The sequence below is a fragment of the Loxodonta africana genome, chromosome 3, assembly GCF_030014295.1.
Source record: "Loxodonta africana isolate mLoxAfr1 chromosome 3, mLoxAfr1.hap2, whole genome shotgun sequence".
NCBI classification, from domain to species: Eukaryota; Metazoa; Chordata; class Mammalia; order Proboscidea; family Elephantidae; genus Loxodonta; species Loxodonta africana.
This window is the reverse complement of record NC_087344.1, coordinates 152012944-152027505: the sequence shown is the minus strand read 5'-3', so window position 1 is coordinate 152027505 and position 14562 is coordinate 152012944. Positions and strand designations below refer to the sequence as shown.

The 14562-nt window shown below is 46.9% G+C and overlaps 3 non-coding genes across 3 annotated transcripts; 2 read left to right on the top strand and 1 right to left on the bottom strand.

The window, feature by feature from the left end:
- Positions 1–7808: 7808 nt before the first annotated feature.
- Positions 7809–7880, bottom strand: TRNAH-GUG (transfer RNA histidin (anticodon GUG)). The gene has a single exon. It is a non-coding gene; the product is annotated as a tRNA-His (tRNA).
- A 655-nt stretch (positions 7881–8535) lies between these two features.
- Positions 8536–8609, top strand: TRNAN-GUU (transfer RNA asparagine (anticodon GUU)). Its single transcript has one exon. It is a non-coding gene; the product is annotated as a tRNA-Asn (tRNA).
- Positions 8610–13787: 5178 nt separating this feature from the next.
- TRNAE-UUC (transfer RNA glutamic acid (anticodon UUC)) lies at positions 13788–13859 on the top strand. The gene has a single exon. It is a non-coding gene; the product is annotated as a tRNA-Glu (tRNA).
- Positions 13860–14562: the final 703 nt, after the last annotated feature.

Here is a 14562-nt window from a genome sequence, read left to right as displayed (position 1 = left end):
TGAACCTTCTCCACAGGCTGACACTGAAGAAGAAAAGAGTCTCTGAAAGCACCGAGCGAACCCTTCAGGCAAAGGAGACTGAGACTCCCGATATGCCCTGGCTTAGGGTTCCTCGCCCACCCTGGAAACAAGGACCATGGGGACCCACACACTGGATTTGAGATCTCACATCAAAAGCAAACTAAAATGACAGGAACAAGAGAAAGAGATAACAAAGAGGCGTTAAAGCTAAGTCTTGAGAGAAATGACCAGTCAAGGCAAATGCAGTGAGCCTTGGTTCCCTTGGTGCTTACTGAGGCCCTTTCCAGGACTTTGCTGCTGCCAATCGAATTTCGAAATGGGATTGAATTTGGTACACTGAAAGTCACGAAAGTTCGTGAAGGCCGCCATAAAGTTTTCACGGATGTTCCTTAAGTTATGTGAACCTCATGGTTTCGGTAGTGTTGTGACGACGTTCGCCTCACACACGAAAGGTTCCCGGTTGGAAACCCGGCGGAAGTAGTTCCTTTTTTTACCCCTCAGAGCCCATTGCTACTTTTTCCCGTTGCTTTAGATCTAGATCTAGAATCAGACACGAGTCCCGGAAAGTCCCAGAGGGAAATGCACAAACTGTGATGACCCATAGGAAGGTGCAGTACCACCAGAAGTACTGCAAGATTTTTGCCTCTTTATATGAACCTAAATCCTAGGGATCGTCTATGGAAATGGATCCTAAGGGAGTAGAAGCAGGGCGGAAGGAATATAGTGATGGATATGGCTAGGTTTACCGATTGATACAGGTGCACTAGGTAGAAATTCTGGAGCCACTGTATTAGTTTGAGCAGCTGTCGGCAATTCTACATTGTTCACTTGAACCACTTCACTGAATACTTGCACCCAAAGGAGGCCTACAGTAAATGAACTTGAAATGGCACAACGTCTTTGATACATTTCTTGTAGTGAGAAATATCTAAAGCCTCAGGGGGATTAGAAAGCTACAGTAAATTTACCATGTAAGACATGTTCATTCACCCACATCTATAGCCCCAGGTATTATCAGGAAGACATAACCTTCAACAAGTCTGTGAGAAATAGACTTATAGGAACTGTCCTTGCATCCTCCAAGCATTCTGTGGTGGTGATTTTATGAAGGACGGTGGGAACTGCTGCCATTTCCTGGGACTTCTGAAATTAATGGGAGTGTAAGTCAGGGTTGCTAAAGACACAGAACGAGAGATTATAAATAGATAGCTAGATAGCTAAAGGTGATTACAACTTTTTTTTTGTATTCATAAAACCATAGGCCCAACTTGATTTCCAAAGTATATGGAAAGGGTTAAATAAATAATACCAGAACCAAACCTGTTGCTGTCCAGTCGATTCCGACTCAAAGCGACCCTATAGGACACAGTAGAACTGCCACACAGGGTTTCCAAGAAGCGCCTGGTGGATTCAAACTGCCGACCTTTTGGTTAGCAGCTGTAGCACTTAACCACTACACCACCAGAGTTTAAAGAAATAATAGTACCAGTAAACGAAGTGGAAAAATTAAAAAAAAAAAAAAACTTGTTAGTCAAAAGCAACTCCGATGATTCCTTTCTTTCAATCATTATTGAGTTCTCAGTTTCCAAGCAAAGAGGATAGAAGGCTAAGTTGCTCTCTGTCTTTATATAGTAAGATGTAAGGGGCAGAAGCTCTGGGGACATCTTAACATTTATAAAATCTCAGGCGCGTCCCGGGGTGGGCTCAGAACCGCCAAACTTTCAGTTAACAGCCCAACGCGCTAACCGATTGCGCCACAGATAAACGTTTTCTTTTCAACAAGGGGTGAACGCCTGTGAAGCGCTAGGCGGTGCCTGACGCTTTCTGCGGAGCCAATAGCGCAAAACCTCGGAAAATCCGGCAGGTTGGGGCGACAAATCCTGGTGTTCTTCGCGTTGAAACCAGTGCGATTGGGTGAGTCCGAAGCTAGGAGGGCAGCCGAATGGCCTTCGCCGCTCCTTGCCCCTCGTCCGCCTCAGATGCCAGCGACCCCCGGAGACCCCCGGGTCTGCAACCCCCGCCTGAGCCCAGTGGGGTCCACGACAGGGCTGCTCCGCCTTCGCCCGCCGGCCCGCGCCGTGGACGCCCCCCGGTCGCCTTGGTTGCGGTCGGTGTGGAGGGAGCGCGGAAAATAAACGGGGAAAGAGGATTGGTGAAGAGGAGTGAAGGAAAGCTGGGAGGCGTAGGGGAGAACCAGACCTCCAGAAGGCCTGTGCAGAGACTCGGGCGAGGTCCTGGGGAGGAGAGAATGGTTTTTAAGGTGTAGCACAATGGGGAAGGAGGAGGTGAGAGACGGCAGGAAATGGGAGAAAAGCGACGCACCTGTGGCTGTTCCAGAACAAAACAGTGTGAATGTTTTTCTGTCAATAAAGTTTAAGAAGACCAGAGAGCGCTGGTAGGTTTGTGGTGCGCCATGATCGTACAGTGGTGAGTACTCTGCGTTGTGGCCTCAGCAACCTCGGTTCGAATCTGAGTTACGGCACGTACCGGCGCGCTTCATATGGCTTGGTTTGCATTTCATTCCCGCACTGCATCGCTCCCCACCTGCGGCTAGAAGGCAGCAAGCCTTCCAGCTAGCGGTCAGAAGGACAGGAACCTGACAGTGAGCATACCTGGAACCTGGTCTAAGGGAAACCTTGCGTGCCCCCCATATCCGGGCAAAAGGTGAAATGCCTCTCACTCAGCCTTAGAAGCACCTTCCACTGTTGAGATGATGATGTGGTCATAACCGCTTTCCTGGTAAAGGTATTTCAAATACAAGTCTGGCTTTTTGACACGAAACCAGAATTTACTTTTTTTTTTTAATAGTTTTTATTGTGGTTTAAGTGAAAGTTTACAAATCAAGTCAGTATCTCACACATAAACCGATATACACCTTGCTACACACTCCCAGTTACTCTCCCCATAATGAGACAGCCCAGTCTCTCCCTTCAGTTTCTTTTCGTGTCCATTTGGCCAGGTTCTAACCACCTCCACCCTCTCATCTCCCCTCCAGGCAGGAGATGCCAACAGAGTCTCAAGTGTCCACCTGATCCAAGAAGCTCACTCCTCAGCAGCATTCCTCTCCAACCCATTGTCCAGTCCAATCCCTGTCTGAAGAGTTGTCGTCAGAATGGTTCCTATCTTGGGCTAACAGAAGGTCTGGGGACCATGAACTCTGGGGTCCTTCTAGTCTCAGTCAGACCATTAAGTCTGGTGTTTTTACAAGAATTTGGGGTCTGCATCGCACTGCTCTCCTAGTCCCTCAGGGTCTCTCTGTTGTGTTCCCTGTCAGGGCAGTCATCCATTGAAGCCAGGCACCACCTAGTTCTTCTGGTCTCAGGCTGATGTAGTCTCTGGCTTGTGCGGCTCTTTCTGTCTCTTGGGCTCATAACTACCTTGTGTCCTTGGTATTCTTCATTATCCTTTGGTCCAGGTGGGTTGAGACCAATTGATGAATCTTAGAAGGCTGCTTGCTAGCGTTTAAGACCCCAGAAGCTGCTCTCCAAAGTAGGGCGCAGAATGTTTTAATAGACTTTATTACGCCAGTTGCCTTAGATGTCCCCTGAAACCATGGTTTCCAAACTCCTACCCTTGCTACGCTGGCCTTCAAAGCATTCCGTTTATTCAGGAAACTTCTTTGCTTTTGGTTTAGTTCAGTTGTGCTGACCTCGCCTGTATTGTGCGTTGTCTTTCCCTTCACCTAAAGTAGTTCTTATCTACTATCTAGTGAATACCCCTCTCCCTCCCTCCCTCGCTTCCTCCCTGCTCCTATAGTAAGCATTAAAGGGTATTTTTTCTCTGTTCTTATAATAGTTTTTATAATAGTGCTCTTATACAATATTTGTCCTCTTGCAACTGACTAATGTCACTCAGCAAAATGGCTTCCAGATTCGTCCATGCTATGAAATGTTTCACAGATACATCGCTGTTCTTTGTGGATATGTAGTATTCCACTGTTTAAATATACCGTAATTTATTTATCCATTCATCCATTTATGGGCACCTTGGTTGCTTCCAGTGCTGCAGTGAACATGGGTGTTCGTGTAAAGGTTTTATTTCTCTAGGACATATTCCAAGGAGTGGGATTGTTGGGTCCTGTGGTCGTTCTATTTCTAGTTTTTTAAGGAAGCACCAAATTGATTTCCAAAGTGCTTGTACCATTTTCCATCCCCACCAGCAGTTTTTAAGGGTTCCAGTCTCTCCACAACCTCTCCAACATTTATTATTTTGTGTATTTTGGATGAATGTCAGCCTAGTTGGAGTGCGATGGAATCTGACTGTAGTTTTGATTTGCATTTCTCTACTGGCTAATGATCCTGAGCATTTCTTCATGTATCTGTTAGCTACCCGAATGTCTTCTTTAGTGATGCCTGTTCATATTTTTTGCCCATTTTTTCTTTGGGTTATTCGTCTTTTTGTAGTTGAGTTTTCGCAGTATCACGAAGATTTTAGACATCAGAAATGTCACAGCTAAAAACTTTTTCCCAGTCTGTAGGTAATCATTTTAGTCTTTTGGTGAAGTCTTTGGATGAGCATAGGTGTTTGATTTTTAGGAGCTCCCACTTATCTTGCCTTGGCGATCTGGAACCCCCACACCATTCTGGTTCAACCTGCAGAGAAGCTTAAGGCTGAGCTGTATTCTGAACCCTGCCAAGCACACATGTGTGATGTGAAAGGGCGCACTGGGTGAGCTGTGGTTCCCCTGGGGCCGGCTGCTCTTTCTGCTCCTGTAGGGGAAGGACAACTGGCCCCTTCATCCTGTCCAAAAGAACATCAAAGGGACACCAGGATAGAACAGCAGTGAATCCTTTCCTCTGGGTGGGCAGAGGAAGAGGTGCAGGAGACAGATCAAAGAAGGAAAGGAAAGGGAAAAAAACATGTTATGAAATTTCCTGATCTAAAGCTACGGTGAAGTCAGAGTCCTCTGGAACTGAGCCCTCAGTAGCTGGGGGCAGGGGGACAGGTAATCTAGTCCACTTGTATCCCTGTCTCCAGTTTGAACCAAAGCAGAACAAGGCCAAGCACCGCGTCCTGGTTTCCAGTGAGCAGGCAAGTCCTCACCTTTCCCAGAGTGAGAACACTTGAACTCTGGGTGTGAATGCAACATGGTAAGCACTGCACCAAGGACAGCGACTGCTGGAAGAAAGGGCACGATTTTCCCAACCAGTGGTTTTTGTTCGTTTGTTTGTTTTTGCTTTTTCTTTGTTAAAACTTAACTTTCAAAGGATGAAAATGCTGAGGCACATGAAGTTTAACACACCTATCCAGGCCATACAAGGGCTGAATCAGATTCCTAACCCAGAGCCTGCATTCTTGAACACAGATTAGACTAGGCCTCTCCAATTCTGTTTCAGTTTTTTCGGGGTTTCTCAGCTACAGAAAAGGAGAGAGAGAATGTCAGAGATGGAGGGGTAATAAGGGGGAGATGGAGGGACACATGGCTCCTGTAGCTGTCAGAGAGCAAAGCGGGTAACTATTGTGAATGTTTTGCAATATAGAGAAGATTCCTGTGAGGCCAAGACAAGCTTATTGTGATCAGGAGAGGAATCTGAGATGTCAGAGATTCAAAAATTACAACAATGGTAAAGTCCCTAGAAGAAAATTGGGGAGAATACATTCACCATGCTGGGGTAAAAAGAGTTTTCTTAAGAGAACACAATAGGCCTTATATATAAAGAAAAAAAAATTTTAAGATACATTAGATTTCATTGAAATTAAAAGCTTCTGTTCATGAAAAACCACCTAAGAAAGTGAAAAGGCAAGCCACGGAGTGGGAGAAAATATTTACAACATGATTATCTGCGAAATGACTCAAATCTTGTATTCAGAACTTTTAGAGATCAGTAATAAAAAGTCAACTCAAATAACAGTGTGCAAAATATTGAATAAACTTTCTCCACAAAGAATGATTTCTAAATGGCCAGAAGGCTGAGGAAAACAAGACCAAAGTCATTACTCATTAGAAAACACAAATTTAAACCATGAAAATGTACCCTTACAAACCCATCAGAATGGTGCGTTTAAAAGGCAGAGAACACCAAGTGCTGACAAGGATGTGGAACAACTGCAACCGGCTTTGCTGGTGAGAAACCATCCTAGGGGACCCTTTGGCATCTTCTATCAAGGTTTAACTGGCACCTATCCTTTGATCCAGCAATTCCAGTACTTTAAGGGAAATGGATACACGTGTCCACACAAAGACTCAGGCGAGCACACTCATAGGAGCGTTTTCACAATAGCCAAAACTGGAAATAGCCCAAATGTCCATCGACTGTGGTTTACTCACACATTGGAATAACATCAACAATACTACAATGAAGAAGTGATAGACGAACAACATAGACATATCTTGAAAACATAATGTTGTGTGGAAAAAAAGAAATAGAGCCAGACACAAAAAATGTGCGTTCATTCATGTGCATTTCAAGAATAGGCAAAACTAATCTCTGGTGAGAGACCTCAGAAGAGTGATTAATTAAACCAGGAGGAGGTAGGGGATGGGGATTACCCAGAAAGGAGCTCCTTGGACCTTGGTGGGATGATGGAAACTTTCTGTAACTTGATTACATTTGTCAAAATTCAGTAATTGTTCACTAAAGATTTCTGTATTATTGTTGTTAGGTGCTGTCGAGTCGGCTCTGACTCGTACTGACCCTATGCACAACAGAAGGATACACTGCCCGATCCTGCACCATCCTTACAATCGGTATGCTTGAGCCCATTGTTGCAGCCAGTGTGTCAATCCACCTTCTTTAGGGTCTTCCTCTTTTCTGCTGACCCTGTACTTTGCCAAGCATGATGTCCTTCTCGAGAGACTGATCCCTCCTAATAGCATGTCCAAAGTATGTAAGATGCAGTCACGCCATCCTTACTTCTAAGGAGCATTCCGGTTGTACTTTTTCCAAGACAGAGTTATTCGTTCTTCTGGCAGTCCATGGTATATTCAATATTCTTTGCCAACACCACAATTCAAAGGCATCAATTCTTCTTTGGTCTTCCTTATGCATTGTCCGGCTGTCACATGCATATGATGCGATTGAAAATACCATGGCTTGGGTCAGGCGCACCTTAGTCTTCAAGGTGACATCTTTGCTCTTCAACACTTTAAAGAGGTCCTTTGCAGCAGATGTACCCAATCAATGCAGCACGTCTTTTGATTTCTTGACTGCTGCTTGCATGGCTGTTGATTGTGGATCCAAGTAAAATGAAATCCTTGACAACTTCAGTCTTTTCTCTGTTTATCATGATGTTGCTCATTGGTCCAGTTGTGAGGATTTTTGTGTTTTTTTTGTTGTTGTTGTTGTTGTTGAGGTGCAATCCATACTGAAGGCTGTGGTCTTTGATCTTCATTAATAAGTGATACTCATACACTTCAATAATGTACCGTTAGCATAAAAACTGAGGGACAAGCGGTGAGGGACATGGCCCGCAAACGGACTTATGGCAGGAGGTTTGGATTTTACTGTAAACGCATTAAAAGCTTATTCTGGTTTCGTGTACAAAAGCCCAGCTGGTATTTGAAATACCTTTACCAGGATAACGGTTATGACCACATCATCTCAACAGTGGAAGGCACTTGTTAGGCTGAGTGAGAGGCATTTCACCTTTTGCCCGGATGTGGGGCGCACTCAAAGTTTCCCTTAGACCTGGCTACAGGTATGCACGCTCTCAGAGTCCCTTCCCTTCTGACCTCTAGCTGTAAGGCCCGCTGCTTTCTAGGCGCAGATGGGGGACGATGCCCACGCGCGAATGAACTGCAAACCTAACGAAGCGCGCCAGTGAGTGACAAAATTAGTGCCAGACACTGCCGTGACTCGGATTCGATCCGAGGTTTCTGCGGCCACAACGCAGAGTACTAACCACTATACGATCACGGCGCACCACAAACTTGTCAGGGCTCACTGGTCTTTAAACTTTATTGTCATAAAAACATTCACACTGTTTTGTTCTTGAACAGCCACAGGTGCTCTGCTTTTCTCTCACTTCTTGCGGTCTCTCAGCTCCTCCCTCCCCATTGTGCTACAAGATAGAAACCTTTCTCTCCTCCCCAGCACCTGGCCCGAGTCTCTGCACCTGCCTCCTGGAGGTCTTGTTCTCGCCCACGCCTCCCTGCTTTCCTTCGCCCCTCTTCACCGCTCCCCTTTCCGCGCTTATTTTCCGCGCTCCGGCCCCACCTACCGCAAAAGAGGCGAATGGGGGGCTTCCTTGGTGCGTACGGGCGAGCGGGCGAAGGCGGAGCAGCAGCGTCTTGGACCCTATTGGGATCAGGCAGGGGTTGCAGACCCGGGGTCTCCGGGGGTCGCAGGCATCTGAGGCAGAGGAGGAGCAAGGAGGGGCGAAGGCCATTCGGCTGTCCTCCTAGCTTCAGACTCACCCAACGCACTGACTTTAATGCGATGAACAACACCATTTGTCACCCCAACCTGCCGGATTTTCCGAGGGTTTGTGCAGGTCGTACTGCAGAAAGCCGCTGGCACCGTCCAGTGGTTCAAAGGCGTTCACTCCGTGTACAAACAAGCGGGGTTACCTGTGGTCTCTGTGGCGCAATCGGTTAGCGCGTTCGGCTGTTAACCGAAAGGTTGGTGGTTCGAGCCCACCCAGGGACGGTCCCCAGGTTTTGCACGTGTTAAGATATTCCCAGCGTTTCTGCCGTATGAATCTTACTAGGGAAAGGCAGAGAGAAATGGCAGTCACCCTTCTATCCTCTTTGCTTGGAAACTGAGAACTGGGAAATGACTGAAAGAGTCATGGGAGTTGTTTTTCACTAAGAAGTTTCCCCCCCCCCCCGTATTATTTATTTGTAGTGTTATTTATTTAAGCCCCGGTGGAGTAGTGGTTGGAATCCCTGGTGGCGTCGTGGTTAAGTGCTGCGGCTGCTAACAAAAGAGTCGGCAGTTCGAATCCGCCAGGTGCGCCTTGGAAACTCTATGGGGCAGCTCTCCTCTGCCCTATAGGGTCGCTATGAGTCCGAATCGACTTGACGGCCCTGGGTTTTTGGTTTGGGTTGGTGTAGTGGATAAGTGCTACGGCTGCTAACCAAAAGGTCACCAGTTTGAATCCAGCAGGCGCTCCTTGGAAACCCTGTGGGGCAGTTCTGTGTCCTATAGGTTCGCTATGTGTCCGAATCGACTCGACAGCAACGGGTTTGGGTTTAGCATTATTTATTTAACCCTCGCCATATACTTTGGAAATTAAATTGGTTCTGTGCTTTTATAATTACAAATAAAGTTGTAATCACCAAAAAAATAGTTATCTAGCTATCTATTTATAATCCCTCGTTCTGTTTCTTTAGCAACCCTCACTAAGACTCCCATTAATTTGAGAAATCCCAGGTCAATGGCAGTGGTTCCCACTATCCTTCATAAAATCGCCACCACAGAATGCTTTGAGGATGCAAGGACAGGTCCCTTAAATGTATTTCTCACATACTTGTTAAAGGTAATGTCTTCCTGACCCTACCTGGGGCTGTAGATGTGGGTGAATGAACATGTCTTACATGATAAATTTCCTGTAGCTTTCTAATCCCCCTAAGGCTCTCGATATTTTCCTCTATAATAAATGCATCAAAGACGCTCTGGCATTTCAAGTTCATTTACTGTAGGCCACCTTTGGGTGCAAGTTTTCAGTCAACTGCTTCGAGTGAACAATTTAGAATTGCTGGCAGCTGCTCAAAACACGGTGGCTCCAGAATTTCTATCTAGTGCACCTGTGTCAATAAGTAAACCTAGCCGTATCCAACATTATGTTCCTTCCGCCCTGCTTCTACCCCCTTAGGATCCATTTCCATAGATACACCCCAGGATTTAGGTTCATATAAAGTGGCATCAATCTTGCAGTACTTCTGGTTGTATGGCACCTTCCTATGGGTCATCACAGTTTGTGCATTTCCCTCTGGAACTTTCTGGGACTCGAGTCTGATTCTAGATCTAAAGCAATGAGAAAAAGTAGCACTCCGCTTTGAGGAGTAAAAAGCAACTCTTTCCGCCGGGTTTCGAACCGGGGAACTTTCCCCTATGAGGCGAACGTGATAACCATTACACTACAGAAACACCCGGGAAAACTCTATGCTGCTCTTCTTTAACTTTTGTGGCTTTCAGTGGACGAAATTCAATCCCAGTTCGAAATTCCACTGCCAGCAGCAAAGTCCTGGAAAGGGCCTCAATAAGCACTGAGTGAACCAAGGCTCACTGCATTTGTCTTGACTGGTCATTTCTCTCAAGGCTTAGCTTTAATGCCTCTTTGGTATCTCTTTCTCTTGTTCCTGCCACTTTCGTTTGCTTTTGGTGTGAGAACTCAAAGCAAACGTGTGGGGCCCCACTGTCCTTGTTTCGAGGGTAGGCGAGGAACCCTAAGCCAGGGAACATCGGGAGGCTCAGTCCCCTTTGCCCGAAGGGGTCGCTCGGTGCTTCCTGAGGCCCTTTTCTTTTTCAGTGTCAGCCTGTGGAGAAGGTTCAGGTGATAGAAGAGAACAAACAGAACCTTTAGAACTCTCAGGAACTAAAACTAACATGTAGCATGTCTCGTTTGGTGCCCCGCCTCCCAAGAACTAGATGAGAATTGTGTCCTGGTCTGAAATCTGATTTAGAGCAGAGAAATGAGGTCTGGCTCAAGATGTTGAGTAATTGGAAGTCTTCTTGCAATGTTTTTTTTTTTTTTTTTTTTCCTTCTTCTCCTTACAAGGCTATTGGCGAACACTTGTCTATCCGCAAAAGAAAACCTGTTTCCGCCCGGTTTCTAAACAGGGACCTTTCGCGCATAAAGCGAAGGTGATAAGCACTGCACTACGGGAACCAGGCGAGTGAGTTAACCTAAGAACTTGTCCATGAAAATTGTAGGACCTGCAGTTTTCAAGTACTTTGGCTTCCAGCACAGGAAATTCAACTACATTTCAAATTCGACTGCCAGCAGCAAAGTGCTGGAGAAAGCCCTCGGGAAAAGCACCAACAATCCCTCAGGCAAAGGAGTCTGCGGCTTCAGTTAGGACAAAATGTAGTTTTCTGCGCCTATCTGTTAAGCTAGGACTTGGAGGAGGGCCCTGCCCCGAGAGCTTCGAGATCCCGCAGCTTATTAGAGTTTCCATTTTCAGAACTAAGCTCTCGGGCTCTCCAGCTCCCCACAGCCCAGGAGCTGTGAAGGCTCTCACCCTGGGGCTTCGGACCAGCGCCTCGGTGGCCCCTTTAATGGCGCTGGTTCCATGAAAAGATGTGCAATGTTATTCATCCCCCGACTTGCTGGTAGTTGCCATGGAGTTGGTTAGGACTCATGGCGACCACATGAGTGCAGTGCGGAACTGCCCCATAGGGTTTCAAGGCTGTAATTTGGTGCTGCCCTGGTTAAAGCGCTTGACTGCTAACTGAAAGGTCAGCAATTCGAATCCAGGAGCCGCTGAGTGGGAGAAAGATGTGGCAGCTTGTTTCTGTAAAGATCACAGCCTTAGAAACCCTATGGGGCAGTTCTACTCCGTCCTATAGGGTCGCTATGAGTCAGAATCAACTGGATGGCAAGGAAGCGCCTCTGCGTGGGTTCCAAACACAGACCTTTCAGTTAGTAGCCGAGTGATCAACCGTTTGGCAGAAAACCGGAAAACAAGCATTGCTGAGGATGTGGAAAATTGGAACCCGCACCCATTGCTGAAGGGATTGTAAAATGGTACAGCCTCTGGAAATCCGTTTGGCAGTTCCTCAAGAGTTAACCATAGAATTCCCAGATGACCCAACACCTCCACTACTAGGCATAAAAAGGCATATGCCCCCCAAAATTGAAAGCAAGAATGCAAACAGATATTTGTACACCAGTGTTCACTGTAGCATTATTCACATTATCGAAAAGGTGTAAACAACCCAAGTGTCCATCAGCAGATGAATGGACGAACAAAATGTGGCATATCCATACAATGGAATATTATTCAGCCATAAACAGGAAGTTGTGATACATGCTAAGACATGGAAGAACCTAGAAAAATTATGCTGTATGAAAGAAGCCAGATACAAAAGGACAAATATTATATGATCCCACTTACTTGGAATCTCTAAAATAGCAAATGGGTAGAGAACAAAGTTTATTAGTGGTTACCAGGGGCGGGTGGGAGGGAAAAGGCAGGAAAGATTGCTTAAGGGGCACTGAATTTCTGTTAAGGATGTGGAAAAAGTTTGGAAACGGATAGTGGTGATGGTTCCGCAACATGGTGAACGTAATTACTGTCACTGAATTGTGCACATAAAGTGGTTGAAATAGCAAGTGTTCTGTTATCTATTTTATCACACAGGCACACACGCAAAATGATCCACACGTCCGGGCCACCCAGGAACACCAGAACCCTCCCTCCAGGCCCTACCCTGCACTTTCCCTGGGGCCTGACCTGCACTCTTTCCTCAGAAGCCCTTTTGCCTCAGCTCCTCCCCTCTGTCCCCTCTCTGACACTTGTGGAGTCTCTTGTTCTGTGCCACTCAGTTTCAGTCCACTACTTTAATCACATCTTCATGTTTTAGCTGTACCTTAACCAAGGCTGAAACATGGGTCTTAGGGCACTTGGCTCTTTGAAAATATCTAACAAGCAACACAGGCCAAGCCAGCCTTGAAGACCTGCATTGGATTTTTACAGAGGCAGAGAAGAGAGGGCTACTGGAGAACCACAAACTCACGGCGTGCGCCCCCGCATATCGCACACCTGGGCGGAGCCCAGTTCAAGAAACGGAAAAAAAGCGCTTTTGAAGCTTCTCTGGAGACAGAACCCGAAGGGAGTTGGTTTCTTGACCTGGAGAGGCCAGTCGAGCAAGGGGTCTCAGGCATGTCCCCAACTTCCCAAGACAGACCAGGAATAGGCTGATTTTGAGCGACAGAGCCAAATAAAAGGGGCAAAGGCAGCCCAACCCCAGGCCTTGCAATTAAGGGTCTCGAACCCTAAGGTCTGAGCAAGCGGAGGGCCACGCCTTAAACTGATCTCCCGCCTTTATCAGGAGAGTCCTTCGTCTAAATTCATAGCTCAGGAAAGGGAGGAACTGTATAGACCAACGTCCACATTTGACGGACAAAAAACCAAAAGGTCTACTGCGGTCGAGTCTATTCCGACTCACAGCGAGCACGGTAGAACAGCCCCAAAGGGTTTCCAAAGAGCGGCTGGTGGAGTCCAACTATGGACTCTACATAGCAGCCTGAGCTCTCAACCACTGTACTACCATGGAGAACACGAAAATTCCCTAATAATTAGATGTGGAGTGTGAGGAAAAGACCGGCGCCAAGGAGAGCTCGCACTTTTTGCCTGAGCATATGGAAGGGTGGAGTTGCCATCAACAAAGATGGAAAAAAAGGCAGGGGCAGCAGAATTTCGGGGGCAAATCCGGAGTTCAATAAGGGGTCCCGGGGTCCTGGTTCAGAGTTATTCATCCAGGCTTTCTCCGTTTCTGTATCCATCTGAACCCTTTTTGACGTTGGAGTTCTTGGGCGCTCATGCTCGGCCCTCTTCCCACCCTGGGCACCTCCTCCCTGCAGGCTCGTGCCCTCCGCTGGACCTCAGCCACCGTCTCTTCACACGCTGCCGCCGCGCAAAGGCGCACCTCTATGTCAGGTCTGAAGTGCGGCGGCGAGGAAGAGCCAGTTCACTCCGAAACTTGCGGAGACCTGACAGCCCTCGGCGTGCTGCAGGCTGACTGGCGTTTTGGAGAAGACAAGGAGGAAAGGGCCTTGGGGGACGATCGCAGGAGTAGAGGGTAGGCGTCCTGGCTTCCCGAGTTTGGTGAGAAGAGATGTACTATCTGCAGGCGGGGGATTACACCAGCCCCGGCAGGTCCCTGGTGGTCTAGTGGCTAGGATTCGGCGCTTTCACCGCCGCGGCCAGGGTTCAATTCCCGGTCAGGGCAAGTTGTTTTGCGCCCTCTCTCCTCCGCCTGTTTGATGCAGAAGAGTCCCAGAATTGCCCAGGCTTGGAGAGGTGAGAGGCGATGAGCAACTGTACAGCGGCTTCGGGCTCCCAACAGCTGTATCCTGCTCTGGGCCACCAAGATTCTTCACCGCTCCTGTGGTCCTCATCTTAGAAACCTAACCTTTCGCTTTCAGAATGTTCATCTCCAGAGAACAACGTAGAACCTGTGACAAGAGCTCCAAATCTCCTTTTTCAAAACAATTGCAAACATAAAGTTGAAAGAGTAGTGACTTTATGCTTCACGCATTTACCAATGAACATTTTCCACATTAGCTTTGTCCATCTCTCCATATGTATGTATTTTCTACCCCATTTCAAAGTAACTTGCAGATATCTCAGGATCCTTTGGGTTTTTTTTTTTTTTTTTTTTGGTTACTCCTTTCCTTTGGCAATACCCCTCTAAACCAGCCTCTCGGGGACTTTATCCTCTCAAAGAGGTCCCTCTTACTCCTTGAACATAAAGTCTCAGGTGTGACCTGGAGCCTCTCCAGGAATTACAAAGACTCCAATCACTGGGAAAATCTCAGGTGTTTAGAGATTCTCTCTCAGAAACCAGGGAAAAAGTCCAAATCCTTTGAGTAAAAATTAATTGTACACTCCACAGACATGCTCATTCGCCCCTACTTTTATCCCCTGGAAAG